The sequence below is a fragment of the Myxine glutinosa genome, chromosome 2 (genome assembly GCF_964187855.1).
Source record: "Myxine glutinosa chromosome 2, kmMyxGlut1.1, whole genome shotgun sequence".
Taxonomy (NCBI): domain Eukaryota; kingdom Metazoa; phylum Chordata; class Myxini; order Myxiniformes; family Myxinidae; genus Myxine; species Myxine glutinosa.
The window spans coordinates 61,203,551-61,223,004 of record NC_136262.1 but is presented as its reverse complement, the minus strand read 5'-3'; the positions used below and the strand labels follow the sequence as shown (position 1 = coordinate 61,223,004).

Here is a 19,454-nt window from a genome sequence, read left to right as displayed (position 1 = left end):
TTGTCGTCTGTCCTTTATGTTTTCCCTGGGAATAAGTAAGACTGTATAGGTAAGCTAGAAATTGCTCTGTGTTCTTCTGATCCTTCCATTTCCCTCTAAATTGCATTTCCTTTCTTTTCTGATTTTGGTTTGTGTAAATAATAATAAATCCTGTTCTTCCTTACTCTGCCTTCTTTCCTTCACATCCGTTCGTCCTTGTCTTTTCCATCATTGAATACCTGTGGCACGATTTGGCCAACGAATAAGAATCGGGTCGAGTTTTTGTTAATGGTTCGAGCTGCGGCTGCTAATCCACTCGGCAAATAACATCTTGTCCGCGGTCTCGAACGAGGTTGCTCACCTGCCTCTCTGGAGGGAGCTAGGCAGCTTCAGGACTCACGTCGGTCAGTCGCAGACAAGGGGATTAATCCCCCCTTGGTAAGGGGAAAAGGGGCCGACGGTGAGATCCGCAACAATATATATATATGTATATATATATATATTGTTACGGACACGGTTTTTAGATGTTATATTGACCGAGCGGTGGTGTATTTAACCGCGTCCGAACAGTTACTCCCCGATTAGAACCCGATTCCAACCGAACGTTGACTAATCGCGCTACAGATATTCAATTGGGAAACCTCTAAAGCGACCGAAAGAGAGGAAGAGAGAAGAAAGACAGAGTTTGGAGGAAGAACAGATTTATTATACACACACAAGCAATATTTTAGAGCGACCAATATTATTTACAGCAATAGATGGAAAAGAGCAGTCACACAGTGCATTGTTAACTTATTCTATTTCATTTACTTAATCCCCAAGACAAACGAGTAGGACAGGACGTTCACACTCACACGATGGATATTGCAGGCAGGTAATGGCTCGAGGTTGATTGCTTGAGAGGAAGGCAAGGTCGGAGGCCGCAGCACCCCTCGCGGTTTTGGCGGGAAAACCTCCGTCGCGTATCCGCGGCCGTCACGCGCTGGCTCGGCACACCTGCTCCTCTTCCTGGGGTGGAGCCGTCTCCCTCCGTTCAGCGCGTCTCTCCAACGACAGGGGGGTATTGCAGGCAGGCAGGTAGGTAGGTAGGTAGGGCTTGCGGTGGATTGCGCTCCTCTTCCAGGTCATCCCCCAGCGTATCTCTCAAGGCCTCTCTTTGGTGCAGCCTCGTTGCTCCTCTCCCAGGGTCAGCTCCAGCTCTTCTCCAGTCATCTCTCATCTGGTAAAGCAGTCCCCTGCAGTCGCTTTTATCACCTCCAGCGAAATCAAGCCGCCGACTCCGAGGGCGCGCCTACCGGGTCACTCACCGCGGTGTTGATTGGCTGTTAGGGCTGGTTCACTCCTTGCTTCTTATGACGAGGTGGAGACACGCCTTTCTTCCCCAACCTTACCTCGTGGCCAATGGTGGTTTGAAGAAAACCAGCCAAAATGCGGAAGGCAATTGGAAGGGAGGTTTTGGGGAAATTGGAAGGGCCTACGCTTATTTTGTTTGATACAATGCAAAGTCAATCTAGTGGGAAAACACATACTTAGCCTACATGGAATAAGGAAATACACTATTTAAAAGATATATCGTGACCTGCGTGTATGTTCTATGAAATTAATTAGGAGGACGGCTGCGACCATTATTTACATTACCAGGATGTTACCATACCAAAACCATACTCTTCACATCCGTTACCCTTCCTCCAAAATTGTTACACTCCTCAAAACCCGTTACACTTCTCAAAACCCGTTACACTTCTCAAAATCGTTACACTGCACCCTCCTTTCTTCAGGCACGTCCTCGGGCCTACTAGACTTAACTGAGTGTGACATGTAGGTGTAATTCCCTCTACAATTAACCTGACCCTGAGTGTGACAATTTTAAAACACAAATAAGTATGTCCCCCTATTGCATTGCATCCTGTCTAACAGACTCAAGCCCACAGCTAACCGAATTACGGAATTATTCTCAAACTATACATTTACGGTGGGGAGCATTATTTACAATGACGTGATTTCTTATTTACAACGCAACCCAGGACCTGTGTGTTTTTTTTCTTTTCTTTTTAGGGAACAAGAGAAAGAAATTCCTGTTGGGAGGGAGGAGACAGCACGCATTGCATCGATGCACCAGTACCAATACCACCAAAGCACCCAAAAGCACCCAAAAGCACCACAAAGCACCACTCGGTGCGCAGTCACCATGGTTCATAATAAACACAACAAAACAACTGGTGGTGGTCTTCTCCTTGTCTGCTGGGCCGATGTTCTTCCTGACGTCTTCTGGCTTCATGCGGCCTATTTGGACATAATAAAAAGCACAACTTGTGTTCGTTTTTTATTATTATTTAGGGCCTCAGGGGCCAACTAAGGGTGGTCCACCTGTTTGGCATAGGTGCCACCTTACCGAGGTCCGCAAGCAAGATTCCCTGGCCACTATGGCCGGTCTCCAACAGAGGTGCTCTGCCCCAGAACCTGGGGTCCATCAAGTGGTACTTGGCCGCCGAACAGCGGTCCATAAAGTGGTACATCAACGCAATGCGTGCTGGTTCTTGGAATCTCGGGCGCACAATGGCCACCTCACGCACGCTCCCCTCGGCACCCAATGGCGCACAGGTCATGTGGGAGACAAAAGAAAGACAATTGAGCGAGGGGTAAGGTCACAAGGGTACACGTCAATAAGGCAATGCAAGGCGAAATGCGTACGGAGGCCGAAGTGAGAAAGCTCGTCCCTACCGTACGTCACCCCCCTGTCACCTACACTACCCTTGCTCTTACCCCATATTTACAAAATCTACCCATTTACAAATTCGTCACTACTGTCACGTCTTCCCCATATTTCCCTTATACCAAATTCGTCACCACAATCCCTCTACTTCAAAATTTGCCATCATCAATTCATCATCAATCCTCAAAAGGAGGGAGAGATGGAACATCAAAGCACAATGTCACACCCACGTCATGATGCGTCTCACAATCCAAACATTTGCATCATAAAAAATAATCAAAACATGGCATGGTGTGGAGTACCTGTCACCTCAGGTGAGTGGATGCAGATGGTGTGAGGAGATCCTTCATCCTAACTATCCTCTAAATGATTTTAACACACTTTACACTACCCGGGGTCTTTCCCTGCCAATTCATTGGCCAACTTACACTATGGGTTCTAATAACCAATTCCCATTGGCCAAACTGTGGTGCTCCTCAATTTGGGGTCTCACTCCCCCGATTCATCTCCCGGTGCTCTAGCACAATTTCTGGGCTGCGACGTGTACCTCTCCCAACAGGTCTACCCACCTGCACACCTCCACCACTGTAGTTGCCACCCGAGCTTACCTAGCTCCTCACCCTAACCTAACTACCTGGGGACAGCCCCTCTCCTGGCTCTGTCACCCCATGGTGCCCTCTGGCACTGGGCTACCCGGGTCCGTCCTCCGGATCCTCGGGCCCCATCCACAACAACTACTACCGGCTCCCAGAGCCCACCTGCGGCCTCACCTGGCCGACATCCTTACAGTGGTGGAGTGCCCAAACCAACTACACACACTAACAGGCTACACGCCCAGCCATTTCCACAACACCAACGCACCCATCCACATACCATTCTGTCACCCGCACCACAGATGCCAATATCCAACCACAATTTACCTGTACCCTCTACCTAACACTTCACTACCCGCCCCGGGTATCCGTGATGGGGGTCCACTCTTCCCCCATTCACACCTTCGCACCATCCACTCCACTCCACAATTTCCACCATTCTCACTCCACGACCATCCATTCCAATTCTCCAGACCATTTATTCCATACACCTGTCTTTCATTCCCCTGTCGTTGCACACCTGTGCAATCATACCTGGTGCCACCTGCACCCTCCTTTCTTCCTGGACCATTTGGTCAACACAACACGCAATCACCACTACTCCCTCATACACTGCTCCACACACCTGTTCAGTCGCACACCTGTGCAATCACACCTGTTCCATTCTCACCTGTTCAATCCTCACACACACGGCATCATCTCAGCTAACTTCTCCCCTCTGAAACTTGCGCTTCCCAGTCGTCCCTTTAAACTATTGCGCTCCCACGTCATTATAATCCACACTAATCTACCTGCGTCCCCACTACAGGTATCAGTCACTAACTAACCTTAACGTTACCTAATGTCATCTTCGCTAGATCCCTACAATTATCCAAGCCCTCCCTGGCTCGGTTGTCATAGCCACCCCATAAACTATTGCGCATTTGCCCCCACCTGTGAGGGATGGTGGATTTGCCATCCCACCACATCGGGGGTCTCTCACTACCAATTTCGCTCGTCCAAATCCAACAATTCAAAAATTTTCCAATCACTACCCATCATCTGCCAATCACTACTGCCAATCCCTTGCCAATCATCAAATTTTGTTTTTCTCTAATTTTGGGTCCAAAACACTAACCTCATCACCCAGTCTACTCACTAATACCTCTCGGTGCGCCAATCCCTGTCCAAAGCCCGGCTTCGTAAAGCCAAGCAATGGATGCTGGTTGTTTTGTGCCGGCGGCTGGATGCGTCCGGCATTCGGTGCAGGGACGGGGGCTTACCCGTGCCGAGATCCCACGCACCACCTCGGCACGGAGCCATCCAATGCCCCGTTCTCGACCTGCCGGCACGTCTCACCAAAAAGTGGTCGCCATGACGACCCTTCCTATCGAGCTGCCCGCTCCGCCTTGTGGAGCCCGGACGCGGCCGCTCCACGCGAGGCCCAGCGTGGATCGCGCACGGCGGTCCTTTCGAACCCGCCGTGGCTCGGATCTCCGCTGGTTCTCGCGGCACGCGAAGCCCGGCACGCACCGAGGGCCCGATCCGGCTAAAAGTCGACCTAACCTTTAACCCGGTTACCGTCGACGCTTCACCTGCAGGCTTACATGCATACGCTACCTCTTTCTTGCTCATACATGCAGCCGTTCCCATTCTCCTCGTACCTTTTCTTTCACACCTCGGTACACTCACTCCGCTCACCGACTTGGTCACACACCTGACCACCGAACACTTTGGCACACATTCGTTGCTCGCACACCTCACCAATACACCGCTTCGCGCCCCTTTCTCGGTCACCTCCTTTGTGACGATCACAGGTGTGCTCTCACCCGCACACCCAACCACGTGCCTCACTACCAACTCAAATGTGCCTTCCCACACACGCTCTACCATTCCAGGTGTGCATCCTTCCATCCCAGGTGTACATCCTCGCCCACCTGTCACAACCAGCTCACGCTCCGTTTCACTCTCACTACTCTCACCTCCACTCTCAGTCGCGCACTCACCCTTACTCTTGACAGCATGCGCTTTCCCCATGCACCCGTCCGTTACACACCTTTCTCGCGCGTCCTCCCGCGCACACTTTTTCGTTACTTCCTCCGTAACACTCACCACACCGCGCTTCCCTGTGCTCCCTCGCACACGCGCTTCGACCAATTCACTCTTGACGTCACACTCACTCCTCGGCGTGCACTTTTTCCTCACACACCCCATGGTCGGACATTCTCGCACACCTCTTTTTTCGCACACCAGACCTGTCGCACACTTCACCAACGGCCTCTCACGAACACCCGGATCCAAACCAATCCCCAAGCCGACTGAAGCTTTCCTCACATCATGTACATTGCCACTCACCTTGGCACCTCGTCCCCGCACCTCCTTTGCCACCTGCAAACTCTTTATTTGGTTAGTGAGCATCACATCATGATTTGAACACAGACCTTGTACATATTCCATGACTTCCTCCTTTATCTCCCTCTTAGTTTCTGTCCGTCCCTTCTTAATTTCACTCACCTCTTCTCCCACTTCCTCTAATTTTTGTTTAACCTCTTTTATTTCTCGGTGCGTCCCCTCAAGTTCGTCCTCTAAGGCTACCGTGACCGTCTCTATGTGCATCCTCACCTGCCGGTCCTTTGTCTCCATTATCTCTGTCACCTCCTCCACCCTCATTGTCAGTTCCTCCCGTACCATCTGACATTGCCTCTGCGTCGCTATTAATTCGTTTTTAATTTCTTTTTGTGTCGCCTTTAACCCTCCTAGTACCGCAGTGTTCTTTTGAACCTGCTCCACTAACTTAGTTTGTCCCTCTGTCAGCTGCTCCACCTCCTCCGTCAGATCTTCTATTCCCCCTTGTAACTTAGCCGTATTATTCCTCACTTCTTTCTCTATACGCTTTTCGCCTCGCTTTACCTCCTCGCGTAGCCCCGAGACCTCCTCACTCACCCCTCGTCGTATTTCCTCCATCTGGTTCCCCATCTGTTCGATTTCCCGGGCGGATTGTTCCCCCATTTCCCGCAATTTGTCCTCCATCCTATTTTCTAACCCCATTAACCCATTTTTCACCCCCTCTAACTGATTCTCCTGGGCAGCCATTCTGTTTTCCACCCCCGTTAACCCATGTTTCACCCCTTCTATCCCATTGTCTAACCCCTCAAATTTCTTGTCTAATCCCTCAAATTTCTTTTCTAATTCCTTAAAATTATTGTCTAACCCCTCACCGGTACCCCTCGCTTCGTCCCTCATTACCCCCATTTGGTTTCCCATTACCCCCATTTGGCCCTCTAATCGCTCACTCTGAGCATCCATTTTTGCTTCTAGCCCCATATATGCCATTAGTATGGTTGCATTAATCTGCGCCATGAGGTCCCGCACATCAATTCCCGCTATTTGCGCAGCGGGCGCGGCTACCCCGCGCTCGTGCGAGCCGCCCCTTTGTGCGTCTGATACCACGTGCGCGAGAGCGCCATTTTGCGCGTCTGACACCCCCTCAACCGCCTCCTCATTGCTCTCCTCCTCCCTTTCTTCCACATACATTTCCCCTGGTTCCTGGGTTACCCCTAACCCGTCTATCTCCCCCACCGACATCCGATCGCCTTGATTGTCCATGGCGCGATCTCAAAATTCGGGTTTTATAAAACAACACAATTTCGGCAGCTCGTAATTTTGACCAAAATTTTTTTTTTAAATTTGGGCCTAACAAATTTAGTCCCGGGTCCGAATCCGACTCTTCGACACCAATTGTTACGGACACGGTTTTTAGATGTTATATTGACCGAGCGGTGGTGTATTTAACCGCGTCCGAACAGTTACTCCCCGATTAGAACCCGATTCCAACCGAACGTTGACTAATCGCGCTACAGATATTCAATTGGGAAACCTCTAAAGCGACCGAAAGAGAGGAAGAGAGAAGAAAGACAGAGTTTGGAGGAAGAACAGATTTATTATACACACACAAGCAATATTTTAGAGCGACCAATATTATTTACAGCAATAGATGGAAAAGAGCAGTCACACAGTGCATTGTTAACTTATTCTATTTCATTTACTTAATCCCCAAGACAAACGAGTAGGACAGGACGTTCACACTCACACGATGGATATTGCAGGCAGGTAATGGCTCGAGGTTGATTGCTTGAGAGGAAGGCAAGGTCGGAGGCCGCAGCACCCCTCGCGGTTTTGGCGGGAAAACCTCCGTCGCGTATCCGCGGCCGTCACGCGCTGGCTCGGCACACCTGCTCCTCTTCCTGGGGTGGAGCCGTCTCCCTCCGTTCAGCGCGTCTCTCCAACGACAGGGGGGTATTGCAGGCAGGCAGGTAGGTAGGTAGGTAGGGCTTGCGGTGGATTGCGCTCCTCTTCCAGGTCATCCCCCAGCGTATCTCTCAAGGCCTCTCTTTGGTGCAGCCTCGTTGCTCCTCTCCCAGGGTCAGCTCCAGCTCTTCTCCAGTCATCTCTCATCTGGTAAAGCAGTCCCCTGCAGTCGCTTTTATCACCTCCAGCGAAATCAAGCCGCCGACTCCGAGGGCGCGCCTACCGGGTCACTCACCGCGGTGTTGATTGGCTGTTAGGGCTGGTTCACTCCTTGCTTCTTATGACGAGGTGGAGACACGCCTTTCTTCCCCAACCTTACCTCGTGGCCAATGGTGGTTTGAAGAAAACCAGCCAAAATGCGGAAGGCAATTGGAAGGGAGGTTTTGGGGAAATTGGAAGGGCCTACGCTTATTTTGTTTGATACAATGCAAAGTCAATCTAGTGGGAAAACACATACTTAGCCTACATGGAATAAGGAAATACACTATTTAAAAGATATATCGTGACCTGCGTGTATGTTCTATGAAATTAATTAGGAGGACGGCTGCGACCATTATTTACATTACCAGGATGTTACCATACCAAAACCATACTCTTCACATCCGTTACCCTTCCTCCAAAATTGTTACACTCCTCAAAACCCGTTACACTTCTCAAAACCCGTTACACTTCTCAAAATCGTTACAATATATATATATATGTATATATATATATATGTATATATATATATATACAGTGGTACCTCGGCTTACGAGTTTAATCCGTTCCGTGACGGAGCTCGTAAGCCAAATCGCTCGTAAGTCAAAGCAAATTTTCCCATTCAAATGCATTGAAATGCTATTAATCCGTTCCAGCCTCAAAAAAAAAACACCAATTTTTTTTGTTAGGTGCTTTTAAATAACAAAAATGTACTTTATAAATAACAAATAATGTATAAACAAGCACGACCTCGTATATACTGTACATAATACAAGAGAATGTAAAGAAATAAACTGGTTTTATTAAGCAGAGGAGAAGAGCATGCCAGGTGAGGTGTGCGTGTTGTCGACTTGGCGAGGCAGTACGATCGTACTCCTTCTACGATATGTACGATTTTGAAGCAGAAGGAGTCCATAAAGGCTATAACGCCAGCCAAGGGCGTTACGATTATTTCAAAGCTCCGGACCTCTATCCATGAAGATATGGAGAAGTTGTTGTTTGTGTGGTTGAAGGAGAAGCAGCTCGCAGGAGATACCGTGACCAAGAGCATCATGTGTTTGAAAAGATTGAAACTCGGATATCGAGCACGGACCACGAGGTGTTTTTTCTTTTTTCTTAATCTCGGTTTCAGTGAACTTTTGCTCTGTGCTCACGTGTACTGTACCTGTACCTGTAATGGTACGTCAGAGGATGGCACCTGTTGTCATCATATTAAGTGCAAGATGTTCTGCATCGTAAGTTGGTACACCGTGGTCTTTCGGCGGTGTTTAAGCCGGCCGTCTTGGCTTCTGTCACCATTGGCATTGAGTCTTTCGATGTAGGTAGGTCGTTGTGTGCCGGTGCCTTGGCCAAATTCCTTCATTGCTGCATTGTTAGCTCACCTGGTTTTTTATACCACATCTTTGGTTATCGGACCAGCGAATGACGTCATCTCCTCCAAAGTATGGCTTATTCTCACTTGTCTTGGACGATCTTCTACTTCTAGCCTTCCACCGTGCATTTGGTGTCCACTGTACTTACTGTACAGTGCCTGGTAAAATTGATGTAATGGGTTTTTGACCGTCAACGCCATGAACCGCCATGAACCGCCATGAACCGTCAACGCCATGAACCGCTAACACTCAAAAGCCCATTTATCGCGCCTTATAAAGCAAAACGCAAACCGAAAGCCATGCCTCTCAAGCGAGGCGTGCTTCCGTGGTCACGTGATCCACAGGTGTAGCTCATTATACCCGCACGCGCGACACGCTTTGGCGGTCACGTGACCAGCCACTCTGGAGGCGGGGATCCCCGCCGATGACGTCACCGGCTGGAGCAAGGAGATTCCTCGCTCATGTATTTCGACGATTGCGTGTTTTATATCCAAGCAGAGATGCTTTCACGGCAAGATAACCGCGTGACCGGAACCGGAAGCCACAACCGGAAAATTCAAAAAAATAAATTTTTTGAGCTCGTACATCGGATCTCGGCTCGTATCCCAAAGCAACAAACCGCCCGAGCGACGGCTCGTATCCCGAAAAACTCGTACGTTGGGGCACTCGTAAGCCGAGGTACCACTGTATATATATATATATATATATATATATATATATATATATATATATATATACACACAAACGAGAACGGATTGTGGATGCAAGTCTGGTAAGGTACCAGTGTGGATGTGAGTTCGGATCCATCAGAGGGTTGAGGATCCATCAGGCCCTGAAAGTGTGTGGGAGATGTTGGTCTATGGTGTGTGTGTGGAGGCATGGCAGGTTCAAGAGAAGTGTGGGTGTGGACATTAGTTTGAGTTTGGGAGAGGGTTTCATATCCATCAGAGCCGGATGGGTTGTGTGCGTAAGGTGGGTGAGGAGGAGGTACAGCAATGCAGTGTCTTTGAAAAGGGGACACAAGTAGGTGATAAATGTTGCTTCTGGGACACCTCCGTTTAACATGGGAAATCCCTATCTAATGTCATTTACCCCCTTGTCTTTTTCAAAAATCATAAACACCTCTATTTCTCCCTCTATGAACCTATAATCCTTCTCACCTTATGAACCTATAATCCTTCTCGCCTTATGAGCCTATAATCCTCACCTTATGAACCTATAATCCTTCTAGCCTTATGAACCTATGATTTTCTTCCTTTATGAATCTATAATCCTTCTAGCCTTATGAACCTATGATCCTTCTCACTTACATGTAATTTTTACCCTATTCCCCCCACTAGCCCCTTAATGTAGTTCCTTAGACCACTCTACTAATGAGCCTATAAATATATTATCTCTTTCTAACTTTTTAAAGAGTTCCATTCTCCTATAGAACTCATCCCCATCAAGTATATTTATAAAGTATACAGGTTCCTTAACCTTTTGTTGTGAAAGTATAAAGTGGTATGTTTCACGGAGGGTTCTTGTTTGACCTCCTCCTCTCCCACATACCATTTTAAAATTATAATATTTATTATCCGATTGATAACCATTAAAGTTCTCACTCCACTCTAATATATTTTTCTTCCCGCCCTCCATTACCCCACTTAACAAATGAATACGTTTATCCGTCTTGAGAACCTTCTGACCAGTGATTCTCTCAACCTCTTGAATCTGATATTTTTCACATTCGTTGTGTTTTCCATTTATATACCAAGGTTGATTACACCTCCACTCTTTAGTCTGGTTGATACTTGGTTCTATCATTTATGGTGAAACATTGCATCATCTTTTGTTGAGCCAGTTGCCAACGTGGCACAGGATGACTCAGCCATGACTCAGCCTTGCCAATGACGCAGCCTTGCCTATAAAGGCTCTAACCACACCTTGCTTTTTTAAACACACGTTATGTTTCTCTGGAGGATGGAGGATGAAGCTTTATCAGAAGACAGGTAAGTTTTTTTTGTTCTCACGATTAATTATTCATTGTCTTATATGGAACATCATTAACAGCCTCTCAATAATTATTGTTTTTTCTCTTTTACAGTATATCTTTATCAAAGCTGGTAATTGATGTTGAAAATGAAGTCAATGATTATCACCAACAAAGGGAGGATCTGAATGAAACGCTTAAAGAATTCACTGAAGTTCAGAGGGGTCTTCATAATGAGATGGTTGAATGTTTGAACAGCCTCTCTCACCCATTAATATTACCCAAAGCTGTCTCTACAAATGAACAAATGACTGACAACGAATTAAACACCTTGTTTGGGATGTTATGTGAGAGGTAAGATATATGATTAATTCTTCACAAACTTTGATACTGTGTGTATGTGTGTTATTAAACGATTTGGTTGATACTTGGATACTGTCTTGCGATTTTGATATCACCAGTGAGTTGGTATTTAAATGTCAACTGTTTGTTTTATTTCAGCATTAAAAGCCAACCAAACAACATGAACTTTGACGATGAAACCAATGATTTATCACCAACAAAGGGAGGATCTGAATGAACCCCTTACAGAATTACCTGGAGTTCCGAAGGATGATGATAGATCAATACAGAGACAATAGATGAGATCGATGACTTCATAAAGACCTGGGATTTGAGGTAAGATATATGATTAATTCTTCACAAACTTTGATACTGTGTGTATGTGTGTTATTAAACGGTTTGGTTGATACTTGGATACTGTCTTGCGATTTTGATATCACCAGTGAGTTGGTATTTAAATGTCAACTGTTTGTTTTATTTCAGCATTAAAAGCCAACCAAACAACATGAACTTTGACGATGAAACCAATGATTATCACCAACAAAAGGAGGATCTGAATGAACCCCTTACAGAATTACCTGGAGTTCCGAAGGATGATGATAGATCAATAGCAGAGATGATAGTTGGGAGGAGTGTCAACTCATTCCCTGGCCATGTGAGTTTAAAATTTTCATCTTACAATGTGTGTAGTATAAATGGAGTTTCTCATTTATGGTCTTAGACTGCCCTCGTGTGGTTTTGGGATGGCACGGCAGGCAAATACTGTTTGGTGAATTTAATTTAAAATCCCTTTTGTGCCTTGCAGACACAAAAGAAATTGGTGAAGTCAACATGGGAGACAACATTATGTTGGATTGCCTTGGAAGAAACTGGATTTATGGGAGAAACTGAATTTATACCTCGTGAAAAATGTTTTATTATAATTTTTATGTTTTTAATGTTATTTAATAATTTTGATTTTATTACTGTATTTATACCACATGATACCTTGGAAGAAACTGAATTTATGGAAGAAACTGAGTTTATACCTCGTGAAAAATGTTTTATTATAATTTTTATGTTTTTAATGTTATTTAATAATTTTGATTTTATTACTGTATTTATACCACATGATACCTTGGAAGAAACTGAATTTATGGAAGAAACTGAATTTATACCTCGTGAAAAATGTTTTATTATAATTTTTATGTTTTTAATGTTATTTCATAATTTTGATTTTATTCGTTGTCCAGAATTATTTAATTCTTAATTACAAAAAGAGAATAAAGGGAAAAAAGATGAGAAGGTGCGCCCCCACCCTTGATCCCCCCTCATCCCACCCCTCCCCTCCCCTTGTGTGTGTGGGGAAGGTGGGGGTGGGATGAGGGGGGATCAAGGGTGGGGGCGCACAGGGGTGGGGGATGATGGGTGTGGTCTGTGTGGGTGTGGTCTGTGTGGGTGTGGTCTGTGTGGGTGTGGTCTGTGTGGGCAGGGTCTGTGTGGGCGGGGTCTGTGTGGGTGTGGTCTGTGTGGGCGGGGTCTGTGTGGGTGTGGTCTGTGTGGGCGGGGTCTGTGTGGGTGTTGTCTGTGTGGGCGGGGTCTTTGTGGGTGGGGTCTGTGTGGGTGTGGCTTATGATTTTTATTTATTTATTTAATTTTTTTTATTACTACTAATTAAATTAGCTAATCTGGGTGGATGAAAGTATGGATGGTTGTTGTTTAATGAATTATCAGTTTTGTTTTTTGTAATTCTTGTGAGTAAAATGAACCCAAGATTTATTCCCAATTCATATCATATAATTTGTAAGTCCAAGGCATAGTATCCATTACATCAACGATTTTGAATAATTCATTAGTCCATCTCTTTGTATAACCTTTCTCAAAATGATTTTTCCATCTCTATATTCTTACAATATCACCAACTTTGAACTTGGGCTTTCTCAAATTAATCTCCTTTTCATATTCTAATTTTGTAAATGTTTCTGATGGTTTTGATTTTGTTGATGAATGAACTGTATTATTGTAATTATCTACAATATCCTGAATAAAATACACCCATTTTTGGGATCCGAGTTGTGTGAATTTTTAAATATAATTTCTCTTTTAAAGTACGATTAAAACGCTCAATAACAACTGCTTTTCCTTCATTAAAGGTGCTGTATAATTTAATACCCTCCCCCTTAAGAAATTTCATAAATATTTTGTTATAGAACTCTGTTCCCTCATCGGTCCACAGTTTCTTTGGTTTTCTTTTACTTTTATTAAATATCTGTTGGAAGGCTAACATCAGAGTATAACCTCTCTTGTTTTTCAAAGGGACAACCCAAGAAAATCTACTCCTCAAATCAATAACGGTTAAAGCATACTTGTATCCCTTATCATTTTTTAGTTCGATTAAATCAGCGGACCATATGTGGTCGGTGTATTTAGAATAAACTTTCCTTCTTTTAAACTTTGTGATTATAGGTTTATGTAATTCATCAGCCAAAAGCTCCTCAGTCTTGATGACATCATTAGAGCCTAATAGTTTTTTGAGGGTGAATAACCAAGGCCAAGTTTCAATTTAGCATTTATCAAATTTCTCACAATAAACCTATCAACCTTCTCTCTCAACGTTGGATTTTGTATCACAGACAAATTATACAACATTTCTCTGTCGGCTTTATGTTTTTCAGTCAACGTAGTGGTTTTCTCATAAGCAATATCATGCTTCATACACACTTCGTCAACCCTATTTGTAGGTTTAGACCAAGGTTTAGGATTGTCAGCCTCATCTAATCTTTTATCCAGGTTTGTTCCAGGACCACAGAAAGAATATCCAGGTAGATGTAGTTCCCCTGGAATTCCAGTTGTTGTAAATTTACTTCCTGACAAAAACTTTTGTATGTCTCCTCCACTTTTAGGAGAGATGAATTGGCACTTTTTAGAGCCACACACTTGACATATTCCTTTTTGATAAACTCTATTATTTTTAGCTTTAACAAAGGAGATATTTTTAGATTTAGTTTTCTTTTTACATTTGAGACAATAACTCATATTTATTTATGAGAAAAAGTCCTACATAGTGCCAAAGCCTTTTGGGTTTTCAACATATACATTTCTATCTTGATTTTTAAAACAAAGAATCCTTAGGAATGCCTTCACTCTCTCCTCCATTTATTTACAAATAAAACTAACTAAAGTCAATAACACCAACATCATCAACTATATGTTGTATATCTGCTCTCTGAATTTATTATAGCAAATTTAAAAACCAATATCTTCATAAGAGTCATTAGTTCTTTATTTTCCTCTTCGGTGCGTTGAGATTGATTTATTTGTCGTAATAACTTCAATCTTTCATTAATCTCAGGAATGGTCATATTTTTATATTTTTCCCCCCTCTCTCTTTCCTCCCTCTCCTCCTCCTCCTTTATCTCCCTTTCCTCCCTTTCCTCCTTCTCCTTTTTCTCCCTTTCATCCTTCTCCTCCTTCTCCTTTTTCTCCCTCTCCCTCTCCTCCTTCTCCCTTTCCTCCTTCTCCTCCTTCTCTCTTTCCTCCTTCTCTTCTTCAACTCCTTCCTCCTTCTCTTCTTCAACTCCTTCCTCATCCCTTGCTACCCTTGAGCTTGAGCCCCAAAGAATATTATACATATACTCATCTGGATTTTGAGATATTCTTGTATCTATAATTATTTTTCTCATAATAGGATACCAATAAGATTTGATGACGATTTCTAAAAGAGTTTTATATTTCATAACTTTGAGAAGTTCATTTTTATTTAATATTTTAAACAAGTCTCTATTTGTGGGTTTAGCAATATCAGTATAAGGCCAGTTTTTAATTACAAAATTTCCATGTATATGCTCCAAATCATAAGGTATGTAATACCGAGCACCCTTTTCTTGTAGGTATCCCTGAATACAAAAATTATAATTCTCTTGTAGTCTTTTTCCTGCCATTTATGTATCAGAAATATATGTGAGATTAATATTATAACAGGTAATACCACCCCATCTTCCCACTACCAAATCGGTTTGTATTCCTCGGCTTTCTATCCTTATCTCATTACCTTCCTTCTTTGTCATGTTAACCATTGCTATACTATCATATATTTTTCTTTTCTTAAAACCATGTATTTGTTGTTTACTAATTGTACTTCCACATAAATCCTTATCCTCACCAAGCGGATAATATTCTTCTTTACGAGACTGATTCAAATCATGTAGGTCTTCTAAGTTTATTGAAAAATACCAATTATACCCTAAATCAGGCATATCATACCCCCATTTATTGATTCGCATATTAACTATATGTCCTTCTTTATAAAATTCAATTGTAAGCAGATAGTTAAATTGAATGAGGAAAGGTGTATGGTCAGTATAACCGGGTGTTGTGGTTGTAAATTTGACTTGTTTAACAAAACGTGCTGTTTTCTTTAAATATACTAGGGCGTGCCCGTACGTGGGTGCAAAAAAACATGCGTGCAAACAACAACAACAAAAAAAAACTTTGAAACCACGTGGCAGTAACGACCACAGAACCCCCCCCCCCCCCTCTATTTACATGAAATGGTTTGGTCCATTCGCAAAGCCAAAGCGAACGGCTTGCGAGTACGGTAGAACCCCCCCCCCTCTATTTACATGAAATGGTTTGGTCCATTCGCAAAGCCAAAGCGAACGGCTTGCGAGTACGGGTAAATAAATCGCCATAGCTCGGTAACTACTTCTCCGATTAATATGAAACCTTGAAAAGGCACATCCTCAGGTCCCCAGCAATATACCTGGCAAGTTTCAAGTATATCGGACCCGTGGTTGTCGAGAAACAGCGGTCACAGACAAACACACAGACACACACACATACACACACACATACACACACACACACACAGAGATTACTGGAATTATAGATAGATATATTGTGATAAATCACTAAATCTAATTAAGTCATTCGCATCTGTCGGGTTTGGATAATTGATTAATTTATAAGTATTCTTCATATTAATATTTTTACTTATACTATATTTTTGTCGTTCAGCCTGTGCCTTTGTATAATAATTTGATAAATCAATATCCTGAGAGGATTTTCCAAAGATAGAACCATCTTTTCCAACATAAGTCATTTATATTAGATTAAAAATGATATCATAAAAATTTTCATTATTGTTGAGTTGAAATAATACATATAAACATAATTGACCACAACATTTAGAATTAATTTCTTGAACTTGAAATGTTTGATAAACACCATTCTGTAAGAATTGTATTACTTCAACAGGCGGTGGCATACCATAACTATCAAAATAATATTTATCCTGACTATTATGAATACAAACCCAATGAGAACAGGCGGAATACAAACCCATTCTGTGTCTAAATTCATAATAATATTCATTGTATTCTTGGACAACTTTTTTAATTCATCTCTCATACAAATAACCACATTATCAATTTTTAGTTTTTTACAATATTTAGTAAGTTCTATATTTGACGTTGTATTCTTTCCAAATTGTTTAAACCATTTATCCATTTATTTATGAGAAAGATATAACCCATTACCCCTTTTAGTTAGTTTAACACCCGCTTGAGCGATAGAGGAAAGCATATCTCCAACTAACAATCTAGCTTTATCAGGTAGACTTTCAAGTTTTTGAGCAAAATCCACAATTACACCACTTCCACTAATTTGTTTCTCCAACTCCTTGTTATGTCTTTCCAATTCTTTTTGAGCTTTTAGTTGTGCCTTCCTTTCGTTAGCAGTTTTTACCATTGCTGAAATACCACCAGTCAATGCTCCCGCCGCACTTAAACCAGCAAATAAAGGAATTAGAAACGGGAGAAATCCTCCCTCTTGTATTGAATATTTCTTTAACATAGGTTTTGTCATTTTAATTTTAAGTGAACCAGCATCATTTAGTGTTTTTACCTGCTCTCATGAGTAAAACATCAATTCTTACTGCTCCTTTTCTTTGAATTGTATTAACGTTAATAATACAAGGCTTTTGATTTTGAATACAAGATGTTAATTTATTAAGATTGATTTGATTAACATATACTTGTTCTTTCCTACTCATTTATTTATGAGAAAAAACCTATGTGATATTAATCATAACGCCATTATCTGTATTAATCTGTAATTCTGTTTCCTCCAAAAGCAAACAATAAGCATCAACTTCTTCATTCTCTCCTCTTTCAATGTATAGAGAAGTATCCACTCTATTAGACTTTATAGTTTCCTTTTGAGAACTCAGGTCAATTGCGTAGATGGTATAAAGTTTTTGAAACGCAACCATATCCAAAATAGGTTCATTATTACCGTTGCTTTCACACACCTTTTGGTAAGACTTGTAGGCTTCCGCATAATCATTTTTTTCCCAATCAATTTCCAATCTATCTCGCGGATAAAATGTTCCATCAAGAGAAACCCGAAGTTGTTTCACCTTAGCATTATCACTCAGTGCATTATTCTTATCAGTACCCTCCTCTCCATCTGGTTTCTTAAAAATTAGCCATAGGTATCGTGGCTTTCCTTCAAGAACACCCAAATTCCAAGTGTAGGTAGTGTGTTCCAGTTTAACGTGTTGACATCTTCTTTTAAGGTATGATACATTTAGCGGTTTCTTTGAGTTAAGTCTTCTATTTAACATCTCTTCCGTTTTAAGATTAGGAGTATATTCACTAATATACCAACACAAATCATTAATAACAAATTTATTATTGTCGCCAAAAGCATTTTCAACCCCAAAAAGCAATCTATTTACATTATCATTCCTTTGTAGTTGAAATCTAATTTTAAGACCATACAAAACTTTATCATAATCACAAAATCCAAATATACCTTTCAGAGGTACTGCTACGGTAAAACTATTCTCTGCTTTTGTATCATCATTATACATTGACTTCCTTTGACTATAACCAGGGTCAGCATTTGTTCCCGTTGACATATCAGGAATAAAACCTTCAACAGCTCCCTTACCCATTCTATCACTAAACGAATATAGTGTAAATTTCATCATTTCAGATATAGCAGAGACATAATCAACCGCTTCAACCTCTTGTGTTCCAATATACAGGCGGACACTATCAAACATTTTCCAGAAGAAATCATTTACGAGTGTAGCATTAGTATTATTCGCAGCCTTAGTGAATTTAAATTTACACAGCAAGAAACTATCAGCTATATTCAAGTAAGTTTGTTGATTATTTATTTCAAAACTTTTTGTTCCGTTTGAATTCCAGTCTGTTCCTGTTATAGCATTTACCTTAAAATAGTCTTCCTTTTTAGTAGAGTTTGAAATGATAATCGTATCATCCAAATCATAGATACTATCAATCTTCTTCCATACTTGTATTTATATAGCATTAAAATCGTTGAAACCCTGACCCAAGTATTTTAATGATTTTTTGTCGTTCTTGTGAAGATAGTTGAGTTTTACCTTTTTTAATTTCTTTGATTGCTTGTAATTTATGAGACTCCTTTTGAGCATCTTTTATACTCTTTATAGCACCCGCAACTGAGCCCACGGCTGAAGCAGTTGAACCAATTAGGTCTTTATGTTTAAGGATGGTTGAACCAATACCCATTAGAGTATCAATTATCCCATCTCCTTTATTTCTAAATTGATGTCCCACACCCCGTTGTCTCTTTGGTTTATAGTATCCTCTACCAAGAAACATACCTTCACCCTTATAATATGGTGAAAGGAACATCCCATCCCCTGTAATTATTTTATATTTTCCCAACTCGTGTTTTCTCACAATAACCATTATTTATTTATTGAAAAACTTCACGTAGGTGAATTCTGATGGATATAATTTCATCATTAAAGGATATCATACGATTATCTTGGTCGGTTATCCTAAAATTTACTCTGTATATGGTTTTTCCTGACACAGGTAAATAGACAAGATTTTTTGTTTCCATATTAAATTTATAACCAATTGGGGTTGAGTATGCACTGAATGAAAATATTGTATTTGTTCTTATTCCATCGTTATAAGCACCATCAATCAAATCACAATGAATTAATACTGAATTTA

The 19,454-nt window shown here is 42.2% G+C and overlaps 1 protein-coding gene and 1 long non-coding RNA gene across 2 annotated transcripts in view; both read left to right on the top strand.

The window, feature by feature from the left end:
- LOC137421756 (kinesin-like protein KIF3B) overlaps window positions 1-19,454 on the top strand; it is a 138,947-nt gene that overhangs the window by 70,061 nt on the left and 49,432 nt on the right. The window lies entirely within an intron of this gene.
- LOC144891046 (uncharacterized) lies at window positions 11,745-12,468 on the top strand. Its single transcript, XR_013622677.1, has 3 exons — window positions 11,745-11,793; window positions 11,941-12,112; window positions 12,263-12,468. It is a non-coding gene; the product is annotated as an uncharacterized LOC144891046 (long non-coding RNA).